General features: G+C 42.8%; 1 protein-coding gene across 6 annotated transcripts in view; it reads left to right on the top strand.

Annotated features, from left to right (window-relative positions):
• Window positions 1–27658, top strand: part of CRIM1 (cysteine rich transmembrane BMP regulator 1) — a 208055-nt gene that overhangs the window by 7502 nt on the left and 172895 nt on the right. The window contains exon 1 of one of the 6 annotated variants that reach the window (XM_079940086.1): window positions 10077–16329. The exons of the other annotated variants lie outside the window; for them this stretch is intronic. The gene's annotated coding sequence lies outside the window, so the exon portion shown is untranslated. Of the gene's footprint in view, window positions 1–10076; window positions 16330–27658 lie in introns of those variants that run through there. 6 annotated transcript variants of the gene reach the window in all.

Here is a 27658-nt window from a genome sequence, read left to right as displayed (position 1 = left end):
ATCTGCGCTCTGCTTCCATGCATCTAAGTTTTCTCATCTGTTTAGCGGGGTTAATAATAGGGTTGCTGTAAGGACTCGGTGAAGGAATCCCTATGAAGCACTTAGAAGAATGACTAGCACGTGGTAAACAGCAAAGCTACTAACCAGAATAAGTAAAATAACCTGATATGGGCTCATTGTCTTGTTCAGTTTAATCCTCATCTACCTCCGTAATTGATCGCGAGGAGTCTGGGCTCTTAGAAAGCGAATTATTACTGAGTTCAGGTCTCCTCCTACCCCAACACCGTAAATGCATTGAGTTAAAAAACTTATTTAAAGGCCTCCGAAGCTATTTGCTACCTTTCCTCCTGATGCCCATTTGTTACACCTGGTCTAAATAATTTCTACAAAATTTGTGTATTTCGGGTAAAAATAAAGAGGGAGGAATCTGAAATTTTTTGCATTAAGTTGTAAGAATTGTAAATTTAACCATTTATCTGTGGACTAATATTTCATTTGGGGAAGGAGGAGCGCCTAAACTCAAACGTATCAGCAATGTGCATTTTCCTTCACATTTTATTCTGGAAGAAGATTTTGTTCCTAGCTCCTGAAGTGTCCATACTGCTGGTCAGCACAGGATTTGGCCTGGCTGGAGCTAAGGAAACAGCCTGTATTGCTGCAGCTGACCTGTCCTGGTAGTAGGTACAAGCTAGGCAAAACCAGAGGTCAGGAGTTTAACCAGGCCATTCCTCTGTTTTCTTTCTAGCCCTACCTGTTTCCCTGCCATCCTCTTCCATGAATATTTACTGAGCAGCTGCCTTGGCTCTGGTCTTTGTGCTGAACTCTAGTGATAGCACCTATCTTCTCTAAGCCTGAGTTTCCCAGCTGTTAATAGTAATAGGTACCACCTATGTTTTCTCTGAGGATTAAATGAGACAAAACTGTGCTTTTGAAATGTTAGTGTGCACACAAATCACCTGGGGGATCTCATTAAACATACAGGTTCTGATGCAGTAGGTCCAGATGGGGCCTGAGATGCTGCATTTCTAATAAACTCCCATGTGATGCTAGTGCTGCTGATCCCAGGACCACACTTGAAGTAGCAAACGGCTAGTGCCTGTAAAGCATGTAGCAGCAGTAGGGCATGTAATAAGAACTGATAATGTTACCTGCTAGTCTAATAATTAGTTTTCAACCAAAATAAATAGGGTAGGGGCCCTGCTTTCACAGAGGCTGTGGTCTGAAGGTAGATAGTGACAACTGGGACAATCCATTGTAGCCCAAGACAGTTCCTTACAGCTGGTAAGCCCTGAGATAGGAAGTGCTGAGCATCTTGGGGGCAGCCAAGAGGGGCCCTGACTCCGGCAGTGACTACCAGGAAGGATTTAGGGGGGAGCAGCAGCAAGCCAGGCCTGGAGGTCTCTGTTCTTCCCTCCTTCTCACTCATCTGTGCAGGATGTTGTAGGAAAAAGAAAATAGGCCTTGGGGCCGGACAAACCTGTGTTGTTGTTGTTGTTTTTAAATATTTATTTATTTATTTGGCTGCGCTGGGTCTTAGTTGTGGCACGTGGGCTCTTTGTTGCAGCACGCAGGATCTTTCGTTGCAGCCTGCGGGCTCTTCGTTGCAGCACGTGGACTTTTCTCTAGTTGTGGCGCGTGGGCTCCAGAGTGCACAAGCTCAGTAGTTGTGACACGCAGGCTTAGTTGCCCCGCGGCATGTGGGATATTAGTTCCCCGACCAGGGATCGAATCGCATCCCTTGCATTGGAAGATGGATTTTTAACCACTGGACCACCAGGGAAGTCCCCACACAAACCTATGTTTAAATTAACTGTGTTCAGCTGTGAACAACCAGTTTGCTTAATTGTTTTGGGCTTCAGTTTCCTCATCTGTGAAAATGGAATATTAATAGCTTTTATCAAGTAATTACAGTTAGGGTTGGAGAGAATTATTACCTATATTAAATATACATATGATTACATGTATGTGTGTTGTATATCTGTGTATATACATGTATATACACACAAAAATATATGTAATGGCCAGAATAGTACCTGGTACCAAATAGATTTTTTAAAAGGTAGTTAATATTCTAATTTCCATTCTATTTTTTGTCCTTTCTCATTTTTTTCTTTGTTAACTTTCTCTCTGTATAAGTTTAACAAAAATCTTCTTTGTGCATTAACCACACTTAACTAAATCTCTTCGACAGGGGACTCCAAGAACTATGGTCTCTGGTGTTTGTCAGAGAGGAAGGGACTGTGAAACATTAAGAATGAGGGGCGTGAGTCCAGGGTCTCTGGGCCAAAAAAACCGTCATTGGTTTGATCCAGTATGACTGTAATTCTCAGTCCCTTTAGTCCTTCAGGAGAAGGTGGACATCTGCTCTATTTTGCAGTTTGAATCCTTACTTCCGGAGAGCTATTTCAAATAAATATTCTTTTAAAGGTGACCTATCTTAATATGGATGGCATATGGTTTCATATGCCATCCATATTAAGATATGGTTTCATATGGTTTCATGATATGGTTTCATAAATTTCATTTTATTGTTAGAAGTTTTGTGTGGGTTTCCAGACGTGGCTGGAGTCATCAGAGACCCCACGGAACATCGCCAAGGCAAGGCAAGTTGGGATCCTGAGGTTCCAGAAGGAAGCAGCAGCCAGCCTGCCAGCTCAGAGACCAGGGCAGGCATGGGAATGAGCAGGAGCTGGTGCGCAGCCTAGAGTGCATCTGCGTTGCTTTTTTTGATCCAGTGTGTCCCATCCATCTTTCATGTGGACTAATACTGCAGCTTTACTGTGATTTGCATTGTGGTTTCTCTGGAGAGCCTGTGCTGCAGTGGAAGGCTAGAAAAGAACGCCTAGAATGAAAACACCTGACGTTCTTGTCTCTTTGGTTCCTAGTATAGGTGTGGTCCCACTTCAGGAAGACAGAACTGTGACTTTTCCTTCATACCTGGTACTAAGTATCATGTTCATCCAGTAAATATGGGCTGAGAACTCATAAGGCAAATGCTTTATATTGGCTGTTATGGAATAAGGAGAAAGAAACATAATGATGGTATAGTCCTTGGAATCAGTAGTTTAAAACTCTTTATTTTCTTCTTGAAAACCAGACCTTATTATCACACAGTAGAAATTGAATTTTTTTTTAAACAGAAACTCTCTAGTACCTTTCATTGTAGTGCTTCATCAAGAGTGTTGATATTCAAACATGTAACCTACAAGATGAGATAAACTTCCAAATTTCAGAGTTTTGTGTAAGTATGTTTGTCACATCCAAAAAGAACACCTTCGTTTTGAAATATCCTGGGAACACTTGTTTTATGAACATTTAAGAAAGAAAATTAAGTGTTCATTGTATTTTAAGGTGTTGTCGTTTTACATTTCAAGTTCCTCAGAAGAGAATCTGAAGAGTCTGCTCTTTGGAAATTTAAGCGAAGTCCTTAGCAATCAGCCACTCTGGCTATAGCAAGGTTTAAAAAAAAAAAAGAAAAAAAAAACGTATAGGCTGTAACTAGAAACTGTGCCTATCTTGTTTAGCATTTCAAAACAAAAAAACCATAAACAAACATCTCAGATTCAAAACAGAAAGGAATTTCTGGCAGGGCACAATGAAACCTGAGCCTGCAAAGTCCCGGTCTACAAGAGGTAACTTATTATCTTATCCAAAGGCCACAAGCAAAACAGTTCACAACTGTGATAAAACAAAAGGCATCTCAAAATTGGAGACTTGTGATACCTCTTTTTTTAAGACTCCAAAAGACCTGCCAAAATAAGGTAAAACTGTCTTGAGAAAGTGTGGCCTGAACTGGACTTTCAGTATTAAGAATTAGTTGGACTACTTCAGACCCATGAGGTGTGAGGACTCGTGCATACAGGATGTGTGGGCTTGGTCCCCTCAGAGTGTGTGTTTATAATTGTGCAGAGGCAGGGCTTTCCATAATCTTGTCAAATGCAGATCTTGAAAACCTTCCCTCACTTTCCAGAGTAGGGAGCTTTGCCTTTTTAAAGGCAAGGGCATTTACATTCTGAGGGAGGAAAAGGGGATAGATTTTAGACAGTTTTATCTCAGAAAGCCAAAGTCTTTGAAGGATTTTTAAATGCTTTGAGAAAGATTGGGTATGCTGTGTGTTGTCCAGAAATACTGAGTTCTTAGGTTTCAGACAAATTTTAGGAAAATTTATTACCATGTCTACAACCTTAAAATGAAAGGCCAAATAAATGTCCATATTTTCATCAAAAGAATGAATGGATTTATGTAGATCCTCACTTGTTGCAGGAAGGATTTAGGGCTGCTCAGAAAAGTAAACTTTGCAAAATTCATGTACATGAGAGTAGTATGATTAAGGAGAAAAAAATAGCCGTGGCTTCCGGATCTTCCTTCATCCCCTAATAGCCCGGTTACTGAAATAAAACCTCCTCAGCTTCCCTTGACCTGACTTTGCCTTAATTTGTCAAAAGAGAATTAAATAGTTACCTACCTAAAGGCAGGGGAACTGAACCAGATGATATCGTAAGGCCCTTCTAGTCATAAGATCAATGTTTTTATGACCTAGAAGTGCTGGGCAGGAGTCAAATATTACCTTGTGTTTGCAAGCCAGAGAAGAAAAAAGTGGTAGTGTCTACATGACTCTTTGCCAAGTGCCCTAGAGGGAAGGGCTTGGAGGAAAAGATCCAGAGTTCTCCCGCAGTTATGTTTATTGTGAGGCAATGGAGACAGCAAAACATGGTTATCGGGAAGTTAGTAACATCTTTCGAATGCCAGCGATCTTTAAGCCTTATTAACTGTGGCCTAGTCTGGATTCAAGGTAGAGTTTATGCCTCTCTTCCATGTCTTTGCTGACCTTCTGCCTTCACTCTTTCTCCATTTTCTCATTTACTTCATTAGTTATTATGACTGAGGGAGGGAGGTGACAGATACTACAAAGGGAGAAGCTTGAGCAAAGACAGGCCAAAACTTGCCCAAATTCACATGCTTATTTCTGCCTCTGACACTAAGAGAGAGTTGAGTAATTGCTGTTCTTCCTAATACTGCAGGCAGCAGCCAAATTCTCAGCATTCTTTTACCTTTGCTGCTGTTTTCACTTGCCAGGGAGTTTCCTTAAGGAGCAGCTGAATTTAAAGAAACATAGCAGTGATCGTGCATGAAAGGAGGGGCCCTGGCCACATGGACACTTGGGTGCCTTATGTTGGGAGGATGAAACAGATGAGGCTCTGCAGAGGGACCTGCTGCTACCACAGCTCCCTTCCCTCTGTATCCCTGAGCCACGGGACCAGAAAGCTCTCTGCGTGTGTGCAGGATGGCAGATCTTCAATAAAGATGTTTCAGGTTCAGGCCAACCATGAAGCTTGGAAGGTTGTCTCTTGGGGTCTAGAAACTTCACCCTTCCTATGCATGTTGTCCAGTGGCAGGGTGTTGTGCTGTTAGGTGGTGTGGACCTGTGATTCTGAAAGTTGATGTAATACGTATGATTCTAAAGAATGCGATGGTCAGCCCAGCCCGCAGTGTGCACCAGCAATCAGCTTGCTCTGCCTTGTGGATATTCCATTTTTGCCAAGAGCAGCCTTCCAGAATGAGGTGCTAGTTAATTCCAGTCGGGCATTTATTCGTTAATAAGTCTGCTGAACACTAAACACTCCATTTGGGAGTATGTGACAGGAGAAAACTCAGCAGCTAATTATTATGTAGATCTCTTCCATGATTCTCAATTTCAATTACCTAAGCCACCAATCCCTAGCAGTGAACTTATTTAATTTTTAGTTTTCTATGACATTTTGCTTTTTGCTCCCAAACATTATTTTTGCTCTAATCTGTAAGTTTATTAATAACTGGGTAGACATTTTATATTGTTAAATGGAAAATACTTCTAGTGGAGTACTATGGCTTGCTCTGTCTTTCCTTCTTTTTTCTTTTTTAAAGATGATATGGGCTTCCTTGGTGGCACAGTGGTTGAGAGTCCGCCTGCCGATGCAGGGGACACGGGTTCGTGCCCCAGTCCGGGAAGATCCCACATGCCGCTCCGCTAGGCCCGTGAGCCATGGCCGCTGAGCCTGCGCGTCCGGAGCCTGTGCTCCGCAACGGGAGAGGCCACAACGGTGAGAGGCCCGCGTACCGCAAATAAAAAAAAAAAGAAAAAAAAGAAAAAAGATAATATTAAAACTTAAATCCTGTTCCAGGTCGTCTCCTCTCCCAGGGTAGATTTCTAGATAGCTAGCTAGTGGTGGTGGCGTCTGAAATAGCCATTGAGGGGTGCGGGGTATTCATTTACTAATGGGAGCTTTTGCCTAAAGAGCTTCTGCTTTACTCTTCTTTGCTGTAACAATAGGTCTTTCTTGGTTTTCTTCCTGCTTGGTTGGTGCATATTAGCTTAAGAACTTTTAAATTGTTGGGGACAGGAAGAGAACTCTGAATGCCTGGGGCCCATCACTTCTCTCTGGGAAGCAGCCGGAGCGTTCAGTGTGCATTTGCTGCCGTGAGAGTGTTCTAGAAGGTCCATTTTGTATCTCCCATGCCTCGGTCTTTGTGCCGTGGTTTGGCCCTCCTCCTTTCCTGGTGAATCCCTGCCACGACCCAGTGCGGCTGGCTCTCACGTGCCCTGAAAGCCATTGGAAAGGCATGCGTTCCAGCATCTTCCCATATGCCTCCACACCCTCCCCAGCATGGCTGCATGCAGCTCTCTGTACATAATCCAACTATTAAGAGAAGTTGGTACCAAGTGTCACTTCCTTGGTGAGGACCCTTCCAATGATGGTGTCTGTGCTAACAGACTGGCAGAGGAGTCTGTAGCAATGTTTGGAGGGGGAGCAATGTTTGCTAGTACATAAAACTCATTTGACACTGTGGAATATGATGCTGTGGATCAGAAAGTGATAAAACTTTATAAAACAAGGCTCTTTACAAAGTTGTGGTAGACCTGCTGGCTTAAAAAGGTGTGCCCAGGATGGTAAAATACACCCGCAGCATCAGCAACTGGCCCCTGGTCCAGTTACAGGCGTGACTTTGAGAGACAGGAAGTTGTGATAACTCCTGTATGCCTTTGGATGTAGTATGTGTGCACGTGTGTGTGTGTTCAGTTGCTAAGGGCACAACACAAAGAATACTTTACACTGTATTATGGATATGCTGAGAAGAGCTTCCATGCTTCAAGCAAATTAAGTGTATTATCTACTTTGTAGATCAGCAAACTGAAAATGACTTCTTAATAAATAAAGATGGTGCATTGTTTTATGACATTAAAAAAACAATTTTAATTAAAATGCTTTGGCTTTTAAACGGCCTGGTTAATTGGGATAGCTATCTGTGGACAAGTGGAGCTCAGGAAAATGACTGACTTCATTTCTCGGTGATTGGGACAAAAGTTTTATTATCCTTAAGGCAATGTGGGGTGATTTATAGTAGATTATCACTAAACATAGTTTCTGGCCTTACACAGCAAGTTTAGGTGCAGGAAGGAAAAGCAGAAATTTAGGGTAAGAAATGGAACACCTCTGTAGGGGAAAAAAAAACGGAGATAAAGGAAGCCAGAGGTGTGTTTTGTTGGAAGGAGATGAAATTATATTTCCAAAGGCTACGCTGGGAAAAGGTGAGCCCTCAGAAACCAAGTTTGACTATCTCTTCAGGAAATTGTATTCGATGCTTTGGAAAGAGAAAGGAAAAAGACTCTCTGCCAATAGAGTTCTGGAAAACTTGAGGGAGATAAAGTATTTACATGCTTTAATAACATAAAACACGTCCAAAAGAAATATATAATTACAGCTGCATTTGGCACTGACAATAGTCCATGTATTATATTTTTTAAACTGTGTGTGACTGTGTGAGCATGTACCTTTGCGTCAGAAATGCCTGGGTGATACTATTTCTTGAGAGAATGGAAGAGTAGAAAGTATCAAGAGCTACCAAGAGAGAAACCATGAAGGATGAGTACCAGGAAAGAAGGAACAGTGAGCTCTTTTTTTCTTGTCATATGCATAATGATGCCAACTTTACTTTTTTAAAAAAAATAATCAGTATAATTAGCATTTAACTTCCCGTAGAGCCTTAGTAATTTGCATGTGATTACTAAAAGCCCACAGGTAAAGGAAAATTAGACTCCTAAATTCAGTACCTGGCTATAGTTTATTTCAAGTTTATCTTGGACAGGGACCCTTTGAGAACTCAGGAAATTAGGAGGTATGTTGGACACACACTTCCTAATATATATTGCCGCCAAAGGTGTGGAGGCAAAGCAGCCACTGGAAAATTGATGTGGTTTCGGCTTTCGGATTCCCCAGAGTTATCTTAACATCCTTCAAAATGTGTTCTTATCCTCAGCCTCTACCATTTCATGCTGCTTCTTTTGTGAAGCCTTCCTGCCCTGCCCAGGAAAAAATAATGCCATCCTCCCAGCCCTTCTCCCCTGCCCAGGGCCTGTAAATAGCACTTTCTCCTTCCCTTGTTATAGCACTTTTCACACTGTTAGAGTTCAATTTCTGTCTCCCGGCCTCATTTTGATCCCCTTGAGTGCCAGGATTGTGTGTTATTCTAGCGCTTGGCACACAGGAAGAACTCAATGAGCATTTGTTGACTAAATCTAGACTCAAGGTCATCCAAGATATTCTGTAGAAACTTTTCTATCTGAACTATTTGGTCTGTATTGTGGAAACTGAAATAGATGACACTTACCTGTAAAGAGACTCCCAGGGGGAAGTCATATTATTGGCGGAAGGCAGCTTGAAACTGTCCCATGTCCTCTCCTTCCCCTCTTCCCCCAAATCATTCTTAGAATTTATTTTTTTAAGTTTGCTACGAGGGGTTAGTTTCAGCTGTATTTATTTTGGCAAATACTTTAAAGTAATTTTTATTTGTGGGGACTTTTCTTCTTGCCAGTTTGTCATAAAGGTGTCGTCTTTCATTCACCAAACCTTCATCCGCTTGTAAGAATTTTCCTCATGGGTGGCTGCTTATAACCTTCTTACCGCCAGGGATCTTGTGCGTGGAGCAGTTGAGATGCTATGGTGATCAGCTGCTTGTAAACAACTGATAAACAATTATGAATTACTTTATAGACACAGTTCAGGTGACCATACGAATAATTGATGATGATAAAACAGACTTCCAATTTCTCAGCGAATCCAGGATTGCGTCTAAGACGTGGATGTTGACGAATGAGGAGGGAGTTTAATTTAACAAACATGTATTGAACACTTAGTCTGTGAGCTGTGCCAGTGCATGACACAGCCTGTTTACTGCCCCAGGTGATCTGCACATGTCCTCAGGAATTTAACTGTACAGCTTCTTTGAGGAAGGAACTCCTAAGCCAACAACATGAGGGTGGAAGTGTGTGACTGTGAATAATAAAAATGCCTCACAGTGGTTTGCACAGGAAGTCCGTAGGAATGCAATATAAGGAATTTAAAAAAGCAGAATCCCATTTGGATTTACTCCAAACCCTATGACTTCAGGGACTGAGGAATTCTTGATGACTAATGGCTGGAGTCCCAACTTGTTATTGAGCAGTGTGGAGTTGTTTTTTCCTTCAGCGCTAGCCATGAACTCATTGTTTGTTTGTTTACTTTTCTAAAGGTCTGAAAGTGGTTTGTAAATTCAGACAGTGCAACAGGAGACACTTAAGGATACAACAGCAAATTATAACCTTTGGGTGATACATTTGGCACTAAGCTTTTCAACTGGGAGAGAAGAGAGGTTTGGCCGAGATAAAGTATACAGGGTCCTAGACAACATATATACAGAATTATCTTGGGTATAAGCTCGGGCCCCCAAACCCTTTTATCACTTTAGTGAATGTGCCCAGAGAGCTCCATTCTCTGAGGGCAGGTTTAATTTTGATGTCTCTGCTGTGGCGTGTCCCTTCAACTTTCCTGCCTTTTAAGATTTTCATCTCACAGCCTGATGGTAATTGTTCAGAATGCGGGTGTCATGAATTGGTGGCTTTCCAGTAACTCACTTTAGAGCCTTTTGTTCTTCACCACTGGTTGTTATACAGTGGTGGAACAGGGAGGAGGGCAAGCTGGAACTGATTGCTAAGTGAAGTTAGAATGCTTAGCTGGCAGTGAAAAGCGAAGATTCGAAGCAAGGTAATTTTTTGAGGGTCCACTTGATTTTCCTCTAACTCTTTAAAAATATTCTTTTTAACTTTCATATGGCTTCATTACTGTTGAAAGTTTAGAAGTCGCTCCCAGACCCTGGGGGCAAGTCTGTTCTCCTTGAGTGTTGTCTTCTCTTCCACATTATCAGCAGGGGGAGTATTTGATCTAACGGTGGTTGCTGCTCAGATCGGAGATGTGTGCCTCTCAAAATCTGTGGCTCCTGAGTTCATTTGAGGTGGTGGGTGAAGGACCCAGGGCTGTTCTTGATGCTAGAATGACACATTTACCCTCAGTCTTTATTAAAATAAATGAATGGAGGCAGAGGACTAGGAAACACACTTGAAGGAGGGGAGTGCCCCTCTGGTCATAAGCCAGGGTAAACAGTCCTTGTAACTGAAAAGTAGACTTCCTGGAAGGCAAGAACCAGAGAAGAGGGTGTGAAGTGCAACCAGCAAGTACCATTTTCAGCTGTATAGATAGCTGTGTAGCTCCGAGTCCTGAAAAGAACCTCACAGAGCTGTTGGAGAGAAATCAGTTTCTTGAACCAGACTCTCACCGGCTGTCATGCCTATAGCTGGACCCAGAGACAGCACTTGGGGAGAAAAGGTCACATTTGTGCTAGAGGAAGCAAGCAGATGGGGCTCTTTGAGGGGTAGAGACTAAGTCATCCATGACCTAGGGAAGCCTTGCAGGGGAGCCAGTGGACTGGCGGCATTCAGTGGGCAGGCTGCTAGTGTGAGTGTAATTTAGTGTTAATGGAAACAGACTCTTCCTGTCTTTTGTTACAGTAGAAAACTGTCATTGCAGTGGACAGCTGTGCACACATTGCAAATTATATGTGCACATACATTCACATATGCAACGTGCAAACATGTAAAAAAAAATCCTCATGGGGTCAGTGTTCGTGTTCTGATAGTCTCTATGTCCATTCTCCTGTGATGATAGCATTTTCTTCTAATTGGAGCTGTTAGGTTCTGTTAATTCCAACAGAAAAAAGAAATTCTGTGTGTGGCCATTATTAAGTAATTTATATAAATAAATATTTGTAGATTGACTCCTTAGCAACTTACATAAAGCTGTGGGCATCTCGCTCCTGTGTCTTCTGCAGTTAATAAGGTCCTCATCAGGTTTATGGTAGCTGGTGGCCTGCCCTTGCCATGTGTCAAGAAAGGTTAGACCATCAAAAGGACTGATGCAGAAATTCCCTAGAACTTTTCATACTCAGAGATTCTTGGAGCTTAGTTACATGTGGGAAAAGGTCTTGTCTTGTAAAAAGAGACCCAAATCCCTTTAATGATCACTCAGAGGTGTTACCTAAATTTCCTCTCTGTAGTTTTATTTCTTGAACATCTTATTTCCCATAACTAAGCTATGTGTGTTGGGACCAAATATCAGGTCCTTTGCTTTCTTTTTAAGAAAAGTATTATAAAGGCAACATAACTTTACTAGACAGTTGGGAAACAGAGAAGAGAAACAGTGACCCAAAATGCTCTTATTCCAAATAGAAGAACTAGTTGTGTGGTTTTATATGTATACCCTGTCTAGGGTATATTCCTCTCTCTCTATATATATTTTATCACACATCTTATATCTTGCTTCTTTCCACTTAAAACCCAGTCTGGTATTCTTCTATAGACATAATTTTTTAATCACACATCTTTTTTAAAATTTTTATTGGAGTATGGTTGCTTTACAATGTTGTGTTAGTTTCTATTGCACAACAAAGTGAATCAGCTGTACACATACAGATATCCCCTCCCATACAGACTTTCCTCCCATTTAGGACACCACAGTGTACTAGGTGGAGTTCCCTGTGCTATACAGCATGTTCCCATCAGTCGTCTATTTTATACATAGTATCAATAATGTATATGTATCAATCCCAGTCTCCCAGTTCCTCCACCCTGCCCCTTTCTCCCTTGGTATCCATACATTTGTTCTCTATGTCTGTTTATCACACAAATTATGTTTTGCTTGTTTCTACTTAAAATTATAGCAAGTATGTCTTCCTATGTTGCTGTATAGACCCTATTATTACAGTGACAGCAGATTAATCAGATACACTGACTACAGCTTTCTTCTTCACTTCCTTTTCCCCCTTTTTTTCAGGACTATATAAAAGGCAAGAAGGAAAAAAAAATAGTCATTCAAGGTGAATTTAACGGAAAATTCTTTGTAGTCTTAATTTGTTTTCATGAGTGCCTAGGCTCTCCAAGCAGATGACCACGATTGCCTCCTGTCCCCTTACTAAGGATCTGACCACTTGCTCCCTGTGCGTCCGGTCCTTTGTTGTCTCAGGCTTGTGGCATGAGGACCGTGGCCCTTCATTTTTCTGTCTTAGATCCTTGCTGCCACCAGGACTGTGCTGCCTCTGAGGACACTGAAGCTCTGTAACGTTTAGTAATGACTTGGTTTTGTGCAAATAACCAGCCCACTGGGTAGAGACATTTTAATTCTGTTGCTTTTTTGGTAGTGCATTATTGGATTACAAATGTTTATTTAGTATGAAAAATGGATATAATTAACTATGCCCTAAGTAGGGACTAGATATTTACTCCAAGATGAATTTGCAGCCTTTGTGCTTTGCCTGCATGTGACATAGGCTCTTGTTACTGACGATTTTATCTGAGGATTTGAAATAGTTGTCCACTTCTACCAGAGGTACTAGAAGTTATCCAGCAAGGCACACATAAAACACTTCAAAAATCTTGGATCATTTTCTCAATTAAGTTTGTTGAAATTCTATCAGGGAAACAGACTTTTTTTTCCTTGTATTATAACTGATGATATAATATTAATAAATAGTTTTTGCAACTCAGATACTGGTTTCACATTCGAAAGGTAGAGGTAACACCTGTCATAATACTTCAGATTCATTTCTGTAATTTTTTAAATTTAAAAATACAAATTTTCAGTTGTGCAAGCAGTATGCAGAATCAAATCACCAGGCTTCAGATATATTTTATATAAATTTTAAGTGCTTCTTAGATCATCAAAAGGAAGACAAAAATTGGATTACTTCTTTAATATTAAATTACAGTTTCTGAATTACAAATTTTTGAAAATTTGTAAATCATGCTTGATATATACCAGTCAACATATTTCAATCCAGAAAGCACTGGACATTTACCTGACTGCTTGTTAGTTGGGGAGAGTACCTGTTCAGTCTTCTTTAAGCCACAACATATAGCAAAGCAATGCATGTGCACAACTAGAATTTAACAAATACTTTTTGTATGGTCATATTGATTTAAAATAAAAGAGTACACTTTGTACTGAAAAAGTAATTTGAAGGTGAAATCACATCAAATTTAATAGTTTAACCTTGGATATTTGTGGAATTCTAGTTATATCATGGGACAATAACATTAACTAAAGTCAACAAGTGTGTAAAATTTTTTTAAAAACTAGAGCACGAAGTTTAATAGATATTTACATTCAACAATAATAAGCAAATACTTGACGTCTGCTGCGACCACCAGAATATGTGTGCTGAAATCGTGTCTCCAGGATGAATATAAAGAGGTGTGGGAAGGCTGACTACTCTTGGGGGAGAGGTTTGGGACAGGGGAGGGGGCCAGGTAGCTCCTGTCCTAACCAATTTATAGAACTTTATTTGAAGGTGTGAATCAATAGATTGCCTCCAGGGCTAAACAGTTAATCATTAATCAGTTGATCATTATTATCAGCCAAAACTGCTTGTGTTTTCAGAAGCTTTCTAACTGTATGATTACAAATGTAAATCAGTGGATAATGAAATTGACGTGTGTGCTCCTTGTCGTCATATGGTAGAGAGTAAGCTTCTGTGTTCAGAGGAATGTTCCAGCAGTGCGTGAGCTGGGCTGCGTTTCTTTGCTCACAGAGCCCTGGAGCTTGGCCAGCTTGGATGTGTGGGAGGAGGACAGGTTTGGGTTTGAGAGCCCTGGGTTTATTTCTGGCTATTGCCATGTGAGACTGTGGGAGAAGTCATAAATAGACTTTGAGGGAGGTTGTAGACTCAGGTGTTCTCGTCAGGGGTAAACACTGGATATATTTGTTTATGGATAGGTCTGTTTATAACTGCTTCACGCTTTTACCTCTCAGAGTTGGTGCTTCCAAGGGGCGAAGCTCAGTGTCTGGATCTCGTTGGGTGGGTGTCTCGAAAGTCTCCCCCAATGCACCAGTCATAGCCACTCTGTTCCCTTTCTTTCTGTACTTGTAGTGAAATAACTAACTTCCTGACCTGCCATGTAACTTGATTTTTTTTTTTTTTTAAAGTAAGAACATTAAGCATCTTGGGAAAAGACGGTTGTGTAAATACTAGACACATACAGCATTTGGGGCAGGAGTGGTGGGATGTGGGGCTTTATGGCTCTGTGTGTATGTCTCTGTGTATATATCACCCAGAGAGAGCAAGGGCGGTAGCTCCAGAGCCCCTGAGCTCTTCCTGAGTCTTTTGTCTCTTTGTGGATTGGTCACTGATTCCCTCCGTGCACGTTCTGAATCCTTTTCCCTTTCATCCACCCATGTGGGTTCAGGAAGGCTCACATCCAGCTGCTGCCCTGGATCCACCCCCAGCCTTGCACACAGGTGCTCTCTGCTGTCAGGAACTTGGGGACGCTGCCCAGCCAGCCCGACCACAGCCCTCCTCATCCTGGGGCAACTTGCCTGCCTTCTCTGGTGGCACTGGCCTCGCTCCCTGTTCTGGCCCCGCCTCCTTGGCCCTGTTGCTTGCTCTCCAGACTGTGAATCACCCTAGACTTGGGGCATTTTACCCGCCTGAAAGGGCTAGCATTGCATTTGTCAGGGAGCTTTAGGGATGCAGTCTTAAACAGTGCCTGGAGGAAATAACTTCCTCGGGAGAAATTTAGATAATAAGTTCCTTAAGGAGAAACCATGTTTTATTAATGAGAGGCAGTATTGTATACTAGAGGGAGTTCTGGCTTTGAGGTCAGTTCATAGTCCCGCCTAGGGGCTTGCCTGATGTGTTACCCTGGCCAAGCTACTTGACCTCTGTGCACAGTTTCCATCGGTAAAATAGGATTGTTACGAGGAATCCATAGGGTTGTTATGAGGAACAACTAAGTAGACTCATTTGTGTAAAGCACTTGAAGAGTGACATATATAGTAAGCACATACTGAATGGTAGTTGTCATTGTATCATCGGCATTAAACGCGGTGGTTTATACATAATAGGTGCTCATTAAATATTTTATTGAATAGTTTTAGCATTCAGAAAGAGGAAGAATGATTTCCTCATCTCTTACCATAAAATAAAAGTAGTAATGTTTGGTTGCAACAAAGCATTGTAGGCATGGAGACATTGATCCTCTGGTTGGGGATAGAGTAGTAGAATGTTCCAAATTCATTTTCAGTAACCATATACCTATGATATGTTCATCAGACCTAACACGCTCAGTACGTTGAAGTTTGATTCATGTTTACTGACTCGCAAGGTAATTTTGAAAGGGTAAAGTAGCTTAATCAGGTGATTTATTTCCAGAAAGCATTGTCATTGGAAGATTTCAAACTCCAGCGTATTTGATGGCTGTATTAAAACAAGGCTCTGCTCTTCCTTTATGGGTTCACTCTACATTCTAACTTATGTTTGCTTTTAAGGTGGAGATGGGTAGCAAGGTGCTCTTTCATTGATTAGGTTCTTACCTCTATGTAGCCCACTCAGCACCTAGCACGGAGCCATGCAAGTGGCAGTTGTTCAGTAAATAATGTTTTCAGTTAATAAGTAAATCATGGGACATTTTTCTGTACCTTACATCACACTGATGCCTGGAAGGTGCTTTTAAGGAGATTTTGTTTATGATTTTCCCCCTAGGCTGTTGCCACCTAATATGAGTGTTTCTGTCTTATTGTTGGGGTATTGAATTGAGGGCTGCTCTCAGAGTTCCTGCTCATCATGTACTATGAGAGGAACAAATGGTTCCCAAATGGTCTCGATGAGATGGTGGGGGAAAGGTCACTGCCACTCGTCTTTGATGAGGTGTCTGGGCTGTCCTCAGGATGAAGATCACAGCTCTGACAGAAAGAGGTGAGTTCTTGTTTTTTAAGTTAAAAAAGTTGGTTTTCAAAGTTCATGCTGATAGTGTGTCCTGTGGCAGGGACTAAAGAATATATATCCTTGTGCTAGTAGGGACGGTGATCACAGGACAACAGTTTTTGACCCAGGACCTGGAGATTACAATTTGGAAAAGATGGTTTCAAAAACCGGTCATATCCATAAAGGTGACAAGAACATGATCCTGAAGTTCTTTGTCAGTGGTTTGTAAGTGCATCTTTTCATTCTAAAAATATTTATTGATTCAAAAAACGATTTATGCAAAAAGATTCCAACAGTCCTTTTTCCTTATGGAGAAATTGGAAGAGCTTTAAACAGACTTTTTAAATGTCATTTCTGTTGTCTGTTGTCATTTTTAATAACGGTCCCCCCCCCCACCCCCCCCTTTTTTTTCTTGGCTGTACGCGGGCCTCTCACTGTTGTGACCTTTCCCGTTGCGGAGCACAGGCTCCGGACGCGCAGGCTCAGCGGCCACGGCTCACGGGCCCAGCCGCTCCGCGGCATGTGGGATCTTCCCGGACTGGGGCATGAACCCGTGTCCCCTGCATCGGCAGGTGGACTCCCAACCACTGCGCCACCAGGGAAGCCTCTCCCTTTTTTTTAATGTCTCAGTGTATTCCAGAATTTTTTTTTCAACTGTTAAACCCTCCCCGGTATCCAACTTAAAAAAAATAGTAAATTTATTTCAATGTAAATGCCTGCAGTATGTTTCTTGTGTGGCAAGATTATTTCACAGTTGGGTCATCAGGATTCATAGTTTTATGAACTATGGTGTGGGGTTTCCCTGGTGGCGCAGTGGTTGATAGTCCGTCTGCCGATATAGGGGACGCGGGTTCGTGCCCCGGTCTGGGAGGATCCCACATGCCGCGGAGCGGCTGGGCCCGTGAGCCATGGCCGCTGAGCCTGCGCATCCGGAGCTTGTGCTCCGCAATGGGAGAGGTCACAACAGTGAAATGCCCGCGTACCGCAAAAAAAACCAAAACAAAACAAAACAAAAAAAAACAGGTGTGTATGATTGCCATCCCTCTGTCTCTGTCTGTCTCACCCACATTGAAGCCGCCATTCATAAAACCTGATCTTCGTGAAAGGACGCACTTTCCTGGGGCACACTTTTCTGGACTGTCTGAGCACTGCTGCTGCAGCTCCGCACTGAGCTCGTGTGCGAGCATCAGCCCTGGCAGTGGAGCAGCCCCAACAGTACAGGGAGAGCAGCACGTGGTGGTGACGTACAGATTGTACTGAGCAGAACTCTGAACCATTTTCTTATGTATGGTAGTGTCTACGTGGGGGAGAAGAAGTCCAAATTCTGGTTAGTTCCAGATGATTCACCACACAGAATGCATATTCTCTCACTAGTGTTTGGGTCTTAGTGAATAAAGGGAGTGTTCTGTGTTGAATCTTGGCTTGACAGGAAGGAAGTGATAATTGATCAGGGATTCTGGGGGGGGGGTTGTTATTTTCCCCCCACTAAAAGCGATAGCTTAGAATGAGATGACTCTACATCAGGATACCTTTCGCAGGATCGTTTTTTATCATCTTATCTGCCAGACTTAGTCTTTGCCGTCAGACTTTACTCATAGGGATTTATTAAAAACGATGGTTGGTTTCGAAAAAGGGGAAAGATAGACATTTGGTTGAAATACAGTTGGTGGATTTTGACCATGTGGGAGTGTTTTTGTCCACAGAGCATGTTATAGAGGCAGAACCTGGCTAACGAATGCTATTTATGCTTTGTCTATCATATGAATGGCAGCCCTAAGTGGGTTCCTCTTTTGTTATTTCCCCTCCCCGGTCTCCTCAGCACCGTATGTTTTTTTCCTTCCCTCCCAAATTCTGTTCCCATCAATCAGGTAGCTGATCAGCAGGCTGACTCCTGTCCCAAGTAGGTCAGATGCTAGCCCTGCTCCCCCGTCCTCCAGGAGAGGAAGTCATCTTGACCGTCTTGGGAGGGAGTTAGGAGGTCCCAAGCCCAGACTGAAGTCGGCGTATTTCATCTGTTCACACAGTGTTGCTTTGGGCTTCCAGGTCTTCATTCCTGCACAGCTTCTGACAGCAGTGGAGTGGAACTTCTGTGTTTGAGGGACTCAACACTGGGCACCATGCCTCCCAGCGCCCCCCACCCGCTTAGGTCCAGGTGGGGCCTGAGTTTTCAAGTCCCATGATAATGTGGCCCCTAGATCTCTGGGATGGGATGGACATCCAGGAGGCTGATTTCTTTTGGGGCTCTGATTTCCTTGGGCTCTACAAGCAGGGGAAGTTGGGAAGCCCTTGAGAAGCCAGGCCTTGAGGGTTTGAGTTAAAACCTGAAGGACACAGAGATCACAAGAAAGACATGAAGAGAATCTGGGAGGCACTGAGTCGGAGACAGAGGAATCCGATATTGCAAGAGGAGAATTTTGCCTTGGGAGGTTAAAGAGGTTTGGTTGCCTTCTGAGTGAGAATGGCATTCTGTTTGTTAGCCAGAAATACATCAGACCCTGGAAATGTCTGAGGCCAGAGAGCTGTACCAGGAGTGAGAATTATGGAGTTGGAAGGGCCCTTAGAAAAGCATCTCTAGGTCAGCCTCTAGTTTTACAGATTAAGGGACCGAGGCCCATAACACTTTGTCATGTTATCTTAATGCATTTTACAGTTTCTACAGCACCTGCCTCTTCCTTCCAAGCCCAAAGAGAGCGAGGGGCTTCTTCTTGCCCACTCTGGAGGGAGCTCTTGGGACCCCCGTTGCCCTCCCCACGCCTTGACCTTGGTGTCAGAGTAGTGGGCACAGCGGCCGAATCAGCCTCTGCTGAACTTTTCGGTCCCTGCCCGCTTCCCTGCCCCACCCCTACCCACCATGTGGGAATCCGAGCCCTCCCCGTGAGGTTGTGAAGGCCCTGGAATGTGGCACTCTGACCTCTGGCAGTTGAGTGTCCTGGATGGACCTGGCCTGGGAAACAGGAAGGACTCAGGGGAGGGGGGAAGAGTGCTCCTTGGCCTTGGGGTGGGACGGAGGGAAAGGAAGTGCTGGGCAGTGTTGCTTCCCCAAGTAGGCCCAGTCAACTCCCCCAACATGGGAGGCCGGGCAGCAGGGGCGCTGGAGGGTAGGCTTCCTCAGTGCTGGGTCAGGGGGTACACTGCCAGAGCACTTGGAGTGAGGAGGAAAGGGTTTGAGGGAAACAGGGAGGAGCAGACCAGAAGGCAGAGGAAACTGTTGCAGGAGATGACGGACATGAGGGTGGTGGGTGGAGAAGGGATGTCCAGTCCCTGTACAGATGGACAATTCTCTGGTTGCCCGTTCAGGTGTGAGGCTGACTGGCACTTAGCTGTCCCTTTCTGTGTTCTGTCGGTGATGGAACCCCTGCCCCCGCCCCGGTTGCGCATGCTCTGGTCAGTTACCTCCCTCAGAGAGATTTTCAAAGACCGTGAGGTCGAGCCTTGGTCATGAAGTCCACACCAGCTCCTTGCCTTGTTCCCGGATAAGGGCACCTTGTGTCCTCAGCTTCCTCCCCGTTAAAGCACTTTGCAGGATGCACAGCAAGGGCTTGGAGCTGCCTCGTGCCGACCCTTGTGAAACCATGAACATCTTGCCAGACTGCACGTGAGGTCTGCCAGGATGGCAAGCCCAGCTTTTCGGGGTGGGGGGGGTCGGGGTTTACAGGTAAATTCCATGCTCGTAGGAAAGGAATAGAAACGAGAGGTGGCAGAGTGTCTTTGAGACACCTGTTTAAGAGGAGAGCTGCCGCTGTACCTGAAGGGGTTGGGTTTCGTTTGTAGCTGGAATCTCTCCAAGCTGAGTCAGTTCATTCTTCCCGTGCCCAGGGTTGTCTTGAATGATAATTAGTGTTCCATGGTCATGCTACACCCCACTGAAGTGAGGGCACTCGTCTCTTCTCCTTTCTCATGTGACATTGTACACAGTCCTAGGAGTAGTGGCCCTGATGCTAAGTGGAAATGTCTTGGTTATCAGACTCATTCACTGGTCCTGCAAACCAGGGTATGTGGCGCCCTTCCTCCACCTAACTGATACCAAAAGCCACTAGGTGAGGCCCATAGGGATGCTGCAGGCAGTGCAGGAGGTAAGCATCTTACTCAAGGTGTGCATCTTAGGACTTCCCTGAGAACCTAGCAATCCTCTATAAACTTGAAAGTTTATTTATTTATTTTTTTACGACTGAAAAAGCCATTTATTTTCATTAAATGTGACTTTAGACTATCTAGATTGAAACCTAAACATCTCTCCAAATGATTTAATTTTCGCCTTTCCTCCAGTCTTTGATGATATCAAGACTGTACCCAGACAATACCTTCTCCTAGAAGCCATCCCTCCTCTCTGACCCCCAGCACATTGGATATGCCTCACATTTAAGCACCGATCATATAGCCTGTTGTGATGATTTGTTTCAACAAATATTAATCAGGCACTTGCTACATGGCAGTCACTGTGATGTGGTTAAACCAAAGAAACCCCTGCCTCAGAGAACTTATAGAGGGAGTCAGTAACCAAAAAAGCAAATAGTTCTATGATACACTGCTAGATAGATGAATGTTGTAAAAAAAAAAAAAAATAGAGCAGGGTAAAGGAATAGAGAGTGATGGAGTGGGGGCACTCGGAAGTTTAAAGCAACAGAATTATTAAAGAGTGTGTTAAGTGCTTGTATATATGTTCAACACTACGTATCTCTGTATATTCTAATCCTTCGAAAATTGGTGATCCTTGTTAGCTAAATAGGATATGGATTTGAGCAGAGCATCCTTTGGAAATGGTCTATATTTGGTATTTTCTTTTGTATCCTGACAACCATCAGTTCTTGAAAGGTATATTGAACCTGATAAAATAGATGGTAATTTTTAACCTTTCAGTTCGGAGTTAAGGTAGCTATATTTCCAGAAATTGTGAGTTTTATCATTTGAACCATTTATTGATGACTTCTTTTACACTATAAAGACTAACTTTGAATAGAATAACATTGCAGGGTCGAGGTCTTGCAAAATTCACCTACCTAATTGCATGTGGGAATACATGCTGCTGTAGCATGTGGAAAAAGGACTGGGTTATTCATGTGGTGTTTATTTATGTTTCTTTTTGGAAGCAAATTAGTCATTCTCTATATGTGTATGTTCATGCATGCGTTCAAATTTGAAATGTAGACATTTATCAACTGTTTTCTTTAACTTTGAAAGAAAGGTAAAGTTTCTTTGCAGTGTTTTAAAAATACCCAAAAGGTACTTGCTTCCTAAACCCCTGGTAGGCATGAATTACTATAAAGTATATTTTTTTGCATCTCAAACATCCCGGCAATATGTTAACTATAAATGCATAAGTATTGAAGAACGTAAGTAAACCTAAATCTTAGATACCCACGGAATATCTTTGAAGCTGCTGCTTTTTTCCCCCCGCAGGATATTATTAATGGAGTAGTCCCCTAGTCCAGTTTCACTTTCATTTTCTCCATTCAGCAAGTGAGGATTGGGACCCTACCCCCCACTCCCCAGCAGCTCAGAATCCAGCTGCAAACAAACAGCTGCAGTGTCGTTGGATAAGTGAAGTGGGTGGGAGAAAATCAAGTTAACTTTGAGGAGAAAACATTTAAGCCACACACAGTAAGATGGTAGCAGATTTTCAGTTAAACAGTGCAAGAAAGCTAGTGCCTCGCAGAGGACATGCAATCAGCAAAATACTCAGAGAATTGATTCAGTAAATATTTATGGAGGACCTACTGTGTGCTAAGCCCTGCTCTAGGTGCGAAGGATAGAGCTATGAACAAGACAGACAAAAATCTTTATCAACCTGGAGCTTTCCGGTAGAGAGAGACAAAATGAACAGTGTTAGTAAGTAAAACATACCGTGCCAGAGGGATATACAATCTGTGCAGAAAAATAAAGCCGAGAGGGGGAAGTGGTTTGCAGTTTAGAGTGGTCATGGAAAGTCATGCCGAGAAGTTCAGATTGATCAGAATCCTGAAGGGGTGGGGGAGTGAATGGGCGCAGAACTGGGGTGGAGGGAGGATGTTCTGGGTTGGGGGGACGTGGGTTCCCAGGCCCTGAGGCTTTAGTGCTGGGGAGGGAAGAGGTGCTGGCCTCGAAGTGGGACGTAACTGGGAGGCTAGTTGGGGCCAGGCACAAGCCTCATTTATCAGCATGAGGGGTTAGACTAGACTGTGGAGGCAGGTGGGAGCCATTGAAGACTGTGGGGTAGTGTTGATGTCATGGCCGAGACCCCCAGGGTCTCAGAGCTTGGCATCTGTTAGGTGTAGTTGTTTGATTACTACACAAAGGAAACTCCAGTGTTGTGGGAAGTGTGCAAATGTATTTTTCAAACACGTTCTTAAGATTGCTTAATCTTTTTTTTTTTAATTATTACTTTTATTTATTTACTTCTGGCTGCGTTGGGTCTTCGTTGCTGTGCGCGGTCTTTCTCTAGCTGTGAGGAACGTGGGCTACTCTTCGTTGCTGTGCGTGAGCTTCTCATTGCGGTGACTTCTCTTGTTGCGGAGCACGGGCCCTAAGCGTGTGGGCTTCAGTAGTTGTGGCTCGCGGGCTCTAGAGCACAGGCTCAGTAGCTGTGGTACACAGGCCTAGTTGCTCCACGGCATGTGGGATCTTCCCGGATCGGGGCTCAAACCCGTGTCTCCTGCATTGGCAGGTGGATTCTTAACCACTGAGCCACCAGGGAAGTCCCTGCTTAATCTTTTTATGTCTCGTTATATTTGCTTGTATGGTCTATATCACGTGAATCTCGGGGATTAAATCATTACTGTCCAAATCAAAGTTCTCTCAAGCGATAATATTCATTTCTTGACATACCCTAAGGCAAGAGTCCTGCTTTTCATTGTCCCCTTATCTACATTTGCTTCTAGGAGGAGAGTTTCAGGTTGAATTTCAAGGACTTGATGCCTTTAAGAATCAATGTATCAGACAAGCCCTGTATGGCATGAGGTTTCTAAATAGGCCACAGCTCTCTGATTCTCATTCCCCCCCCCCCCCGGCCCCGCCCCACAGGCCCAGCCGCTCCACGGCACGTGGGATCTTCCCGGACCGGGGCACGCCGTCTCTCCTGCATCGGCAGGCGGACTCTCAACCACTGTGCCACCAGGGAAGCCCTCTTTTTTTTTGTGGGGGGGGGCATGCCGTGTGCCTTGCGGGATCCTAGTTCCCTGACCAGGGATTGAACCCCGGCCCCTGCAGTCACCGAGTCCTAACCACTGGACTGCCAGGGAATTCCCTGATTCTGGTATAATTTATAACACTTCTTTCCATATAAACATACAGTAGCAATGTGGATTTTAATGATGTTTTAAGAAAAAAAAAAGATCTGGACATACCCATCAAACTTTCACTTACCACGAAACTGGGCACATAAAAAAAATGTTCATTGAATATTGCTGGCAACTTGTACTTTGTTGCCAGGACCAGATAGCAGGAGATCCATGGAGTGTGTAGGGATAAATAAGATCACACATAGAGATAATCTTGCTTCCCCCCAAAATTTAAAGGTTTGGGATTGAGGGCGTGATATTTAGGGATGATATTTCTTTGTAGAACAGTATCAGAGCTAGTGGTAAGGATCAGTTAGAAATATAATTGTTGGAATTAAAGGTGATCACTCTTGCACTTCTTATCATCTTCTACTTTGTTTATGTTGAAGAATTCAGATAAATTACTAAGGTGAGGTTCACAGCAGGGCCCAAGTTGATTTGCAAAGACATTTCCTTCAAAATGATTGCTAACTGATTTCACTAATTCATTATCCTGAAAAGATTCCTTAGTGCTACTTACAGATCATTACACCTTTTAGAAATCATTACTGTCGCCTCAGGAGTATTGCTTTATGTGGAGGCATTATTGCTTTCACAAGGAAACCTTTGTTTCCTGGATGATAGAATAGTTGAGGTCATGTTTATATTGTTGGGTTTTCTGTTCTTGGATGTTTCCAAAGGTTCTCCAGCAACTCCATTGTCTTGGCTGAGAAGGTGTCAGAGAGGCTCAGCCAGCCCTTGTGGTGATGACCGTCCGCCATGGGTCTCTAGGCCATATTCACTCGAGATGGACATCTCCAGTGTGAGATGGAAAAATAGCAGTGTTTCTCTCTTTCTTTTCCCTGGTGCTTGGGTTCTTTAGACTCACTTGGACTTGACATTTTGTCCAACCATTCGACCACCTTACTTCCCTATTTCTTCAATTCCTCTTGTTGCCTGTTTGGTGATATAAGTCTGTGTGGAATTCAGACCTCGTTGCTTAGCTTTCTTCCTCAGCTAAATGTGTAAGTCTATGGAAAGCACCTAGTAAGGTCCCTGGCTCAGGAATTGTTAGCTGTTATCAGAAGATTTGACTGGCGGGGTAGGTATGAAATGTGCTTCATTATCTGTGCTAACTGTTCAGCTAGTATAATGAAAAATGTATATCTTTCAAAGTGGTTATTTTCAGAATATCATGCTCATTTTGTTGTTCTTGTTGTGTGAAATTCTGGTCACATTTCTTCTTCTCCCTGTCGTGATTTACACTGTTGGATGAGTACAGCCAAGAAAAAAAGGCATTCCCACATCTAGCCTTCTGTTTGACTCTTGGTCATTTGACTAACAGATTTTAGGGTAGAGCATACATTAATATTTATAAAATGATACCGTGTATTATATCCACAAGTACCTTTCTGGCAAGAGGCATTAACTTGCGTCACATTATCTGATTATGGTCATGATAGACAAAAGTGGTAGGAAGGGAGATAATAGAGTTTATTATTTAAGTTATTATTTATCCAACATGGTTGAGGAATATTACACTTGTTCAGTCATTTGACATGTAAATATTTGATATGTGGAAGTGTTGGGTAATAAAATGTTGAGGCTAAAAGAAAATTTGAGTTAGTATTAATATTTCAGAAGTAGGAAGACCGAGATCCAAAGATGTTTCTCAGTTATTTCTGAATAATTGACTTTCCTCCTACCACCAAACTTTCCAGAAAAAGTTTGGCACTTAAAGATTCAGATTGCTTTGCTTAAGTTCAGGTCCTCCTGTTCCTGTTTATTCCTTCTGCAGATGTTTATTTTGCTAAGCTACTATTTGCAAGCCCTATGATAGCCCAGTGATAAAAAGAACCCACTTTCTGGTGGAGATTAGATGAGCAATTTCATTATACTGCCGTAAGCGAAATAATTTTAATGGATGTATAACAGAACTACTACAGAGGAGACAGTTCTTGATTTAGTCCCTATATAGAGCAGATGAAACCTGGAGAAAGTATTAAAGACTGAATAGGAGCTTTCAAAGCAGGTGAAGAGAAGCAGCTTTCTAGCCAGAGGGAACACCTTGTGCGAAGCCCAGGGGTCAGGAACAGTATGGGTCATTTGGGAGCACATCATTATGAAGTATTGCTATAGTAAGGGGGAAGAGTGGAAGAGATGAGGGTGAAGAAGTGGACTGGGATCAAATCTAAACAGGCTTTGTGTTCCGTGCCAGAGACTGGAATGGCCAGATGTTGGACTTTCTTTGGAGACCGTTGCTTTCCAATTCTGTATCCTTAAGAAGTTTGATAGGGATATTCTTTTTTTTTTTTTTGCGGTACGCGGGCCTCTCACTGTTGTGGCCTCTCCCGTTGCGGAGCACAGGCTCCGGACGCGCAGGCTCAGTGGCCATGGCTCACGGGACCAGCCGCTCCGCGGCATGTGGGATCTTCCCGGACCGGGGCATGAACCCGTGTCCCCTGCATCGGCAGGCGGACTCTCAACCACTGCGCCACCAGGGAAGCCTGATAGGGCTATTCTTATAACACCCTCACTAGGTGTTATTTACACCAAAGTACCTCTGTAGGAGAATAAAACACTGTGAGCCAGGTACCTAAGGGATGGCTAATCACCTGGCTTTAAGGACGGCTTTTAGAGGATCTAGATGAAGAGAAGAAATGTGAAAGAATTAGGTACTTCTCCAAGATAATTTTTCCCTCAACTAAGATGTATCAATTTTTAAGCAGCAGTACATATGATAACAAAACCAATATTCTTTGAAGCTGGTTAAACAAGGGGTTACATGTTTTAGTGGACATTCATGCTCAGAGAAGACTTTGTTGCTTAATAATGACATGTGCTGATGAGAAGGCCAGTCCAGCACTGCAGAAGCATGGGCCAGTGGAGGAGGCCTGAGATTTTCCTTTTAAAATATTGAGATTCAGTCTCAAAGTAGGGGAAATGTAAGGGGGTTGAGTTCTACACCATTGGGTTCAGTCAGACTAGTTGTAGCTAGGGAAGTTTCCATGAGCAATCAAGTATCCTGTTCTGATTATTTTAAAAAATTTCAGAAATGTAACCATTGAGTGTCTGACTTTGAGTAACTTCCTGGTAAAACCACACCAAAAAGAAACTGGTTGAAAACATATATTTATATGTCCAAGTACCTGGATGAGGTGACATGCTATATGGGACTGTTAGTCATAAGCCATTTATGAGATATCTTAGTAATCTTTTTGAAGAATTAGTTTTTATTATGTTAATCACTTCTATTGCTTTTATCTCTGTTACATTGATTTTCTCCATGTATTTATTAACTTCATCTTTCTTGTTTCTTTGGATTTGCTTTGTTGATCATTTTCTAATTTCAGTTGAATGCTTAGCTCATTTTTTTTAACCTTTCTTATTTCCTGTGAAATTTCCCTTTAAACACTGCCTTAGCTGTGTCCCATCAATATTGACATGTGACATATCTATTGTTCTTCATTTTTAAGTATTTGATTAATTTTCCCATAATCTCCTCCCATTTAAAAAAAAACCTTTTTATCATAGAAGTTTTCAAATATATACAGAAGTAGAGGCAACTGTGTAATGACTCAGTGCTTCAGTAGTTATCAATTCAAGACCAATCCTGTTTTAATCTGTTGGGACCTCAGCCAGTAAATCCTCTAGGATTGGAGGTGCTAGATGGGTCCTGCAAAGTGATATTTGTTATATTAAAAGCACCTTTGGCTTGCCTTACTCTGCACAGTGATTGTTTTCCAGACCTTAAACTGGTCTGATAAATGGGAAATTATTTTAAATTTAAATTGTGACCACCATAAGCGTGTGATTCTCTGACACTGTGACCAGTAAATTGTTAGCATGGTACAGTTTCAACTAAGATGCCAGAATCAAGGAAACAAAAGGAGGAAGTCTAAAGGGACCTCACAGATTACCCATCCCACCTCCGTTTTAGTGATGAAATGAATTGGAGCCGAGGGGGCCAAATGCCTTGTTCAGGGTCACTCTAATGACAAAGCTAAGGTTGTGGTCCCCTGGGCCGGGGCCTCTCCATGAGAACAGACCTCTGGGCTATCTGATTTTCTATATGCAATTGAGGGTAGATAGTCCCTAATTTAGGCAGAATTTTGAAATAGAAGAGTTGTGTTCTGTAGCCTTGGTTTCTCCTCTTCTCATTTGCTTCATGAATTCCTTCTAGAAATACTGCTTATCTTTTTCTTAAGTTCTTCTCTGTCCCCACCAGCTTCCTGTTATCAAAAAGGAAATTATCCTTCCCTTACTTAATCTTTTCCTGTTTCAAGATTCCTAGGAACATTTTATTCACATACTTGGTATGA

This window comes from Stenella coeruleoalba (genome assembly GCF_951394435.1).
Source record: "Stenella coeruleoalba genome assembly, chromosome: 13".
NCBI classification, from domain to species: domain Eukaryota; kingdom Metazoa; phylum Chordata; class Mammalia; order Artiodactyla; family Delphinidae; genus Stenella; species Stenella coeruleoalba.
The sequence above is the reverse complement of the archived record's forward strand: the minus strand, read 5'-3'. Positions and strand labels throughout refer to the sequence as shown.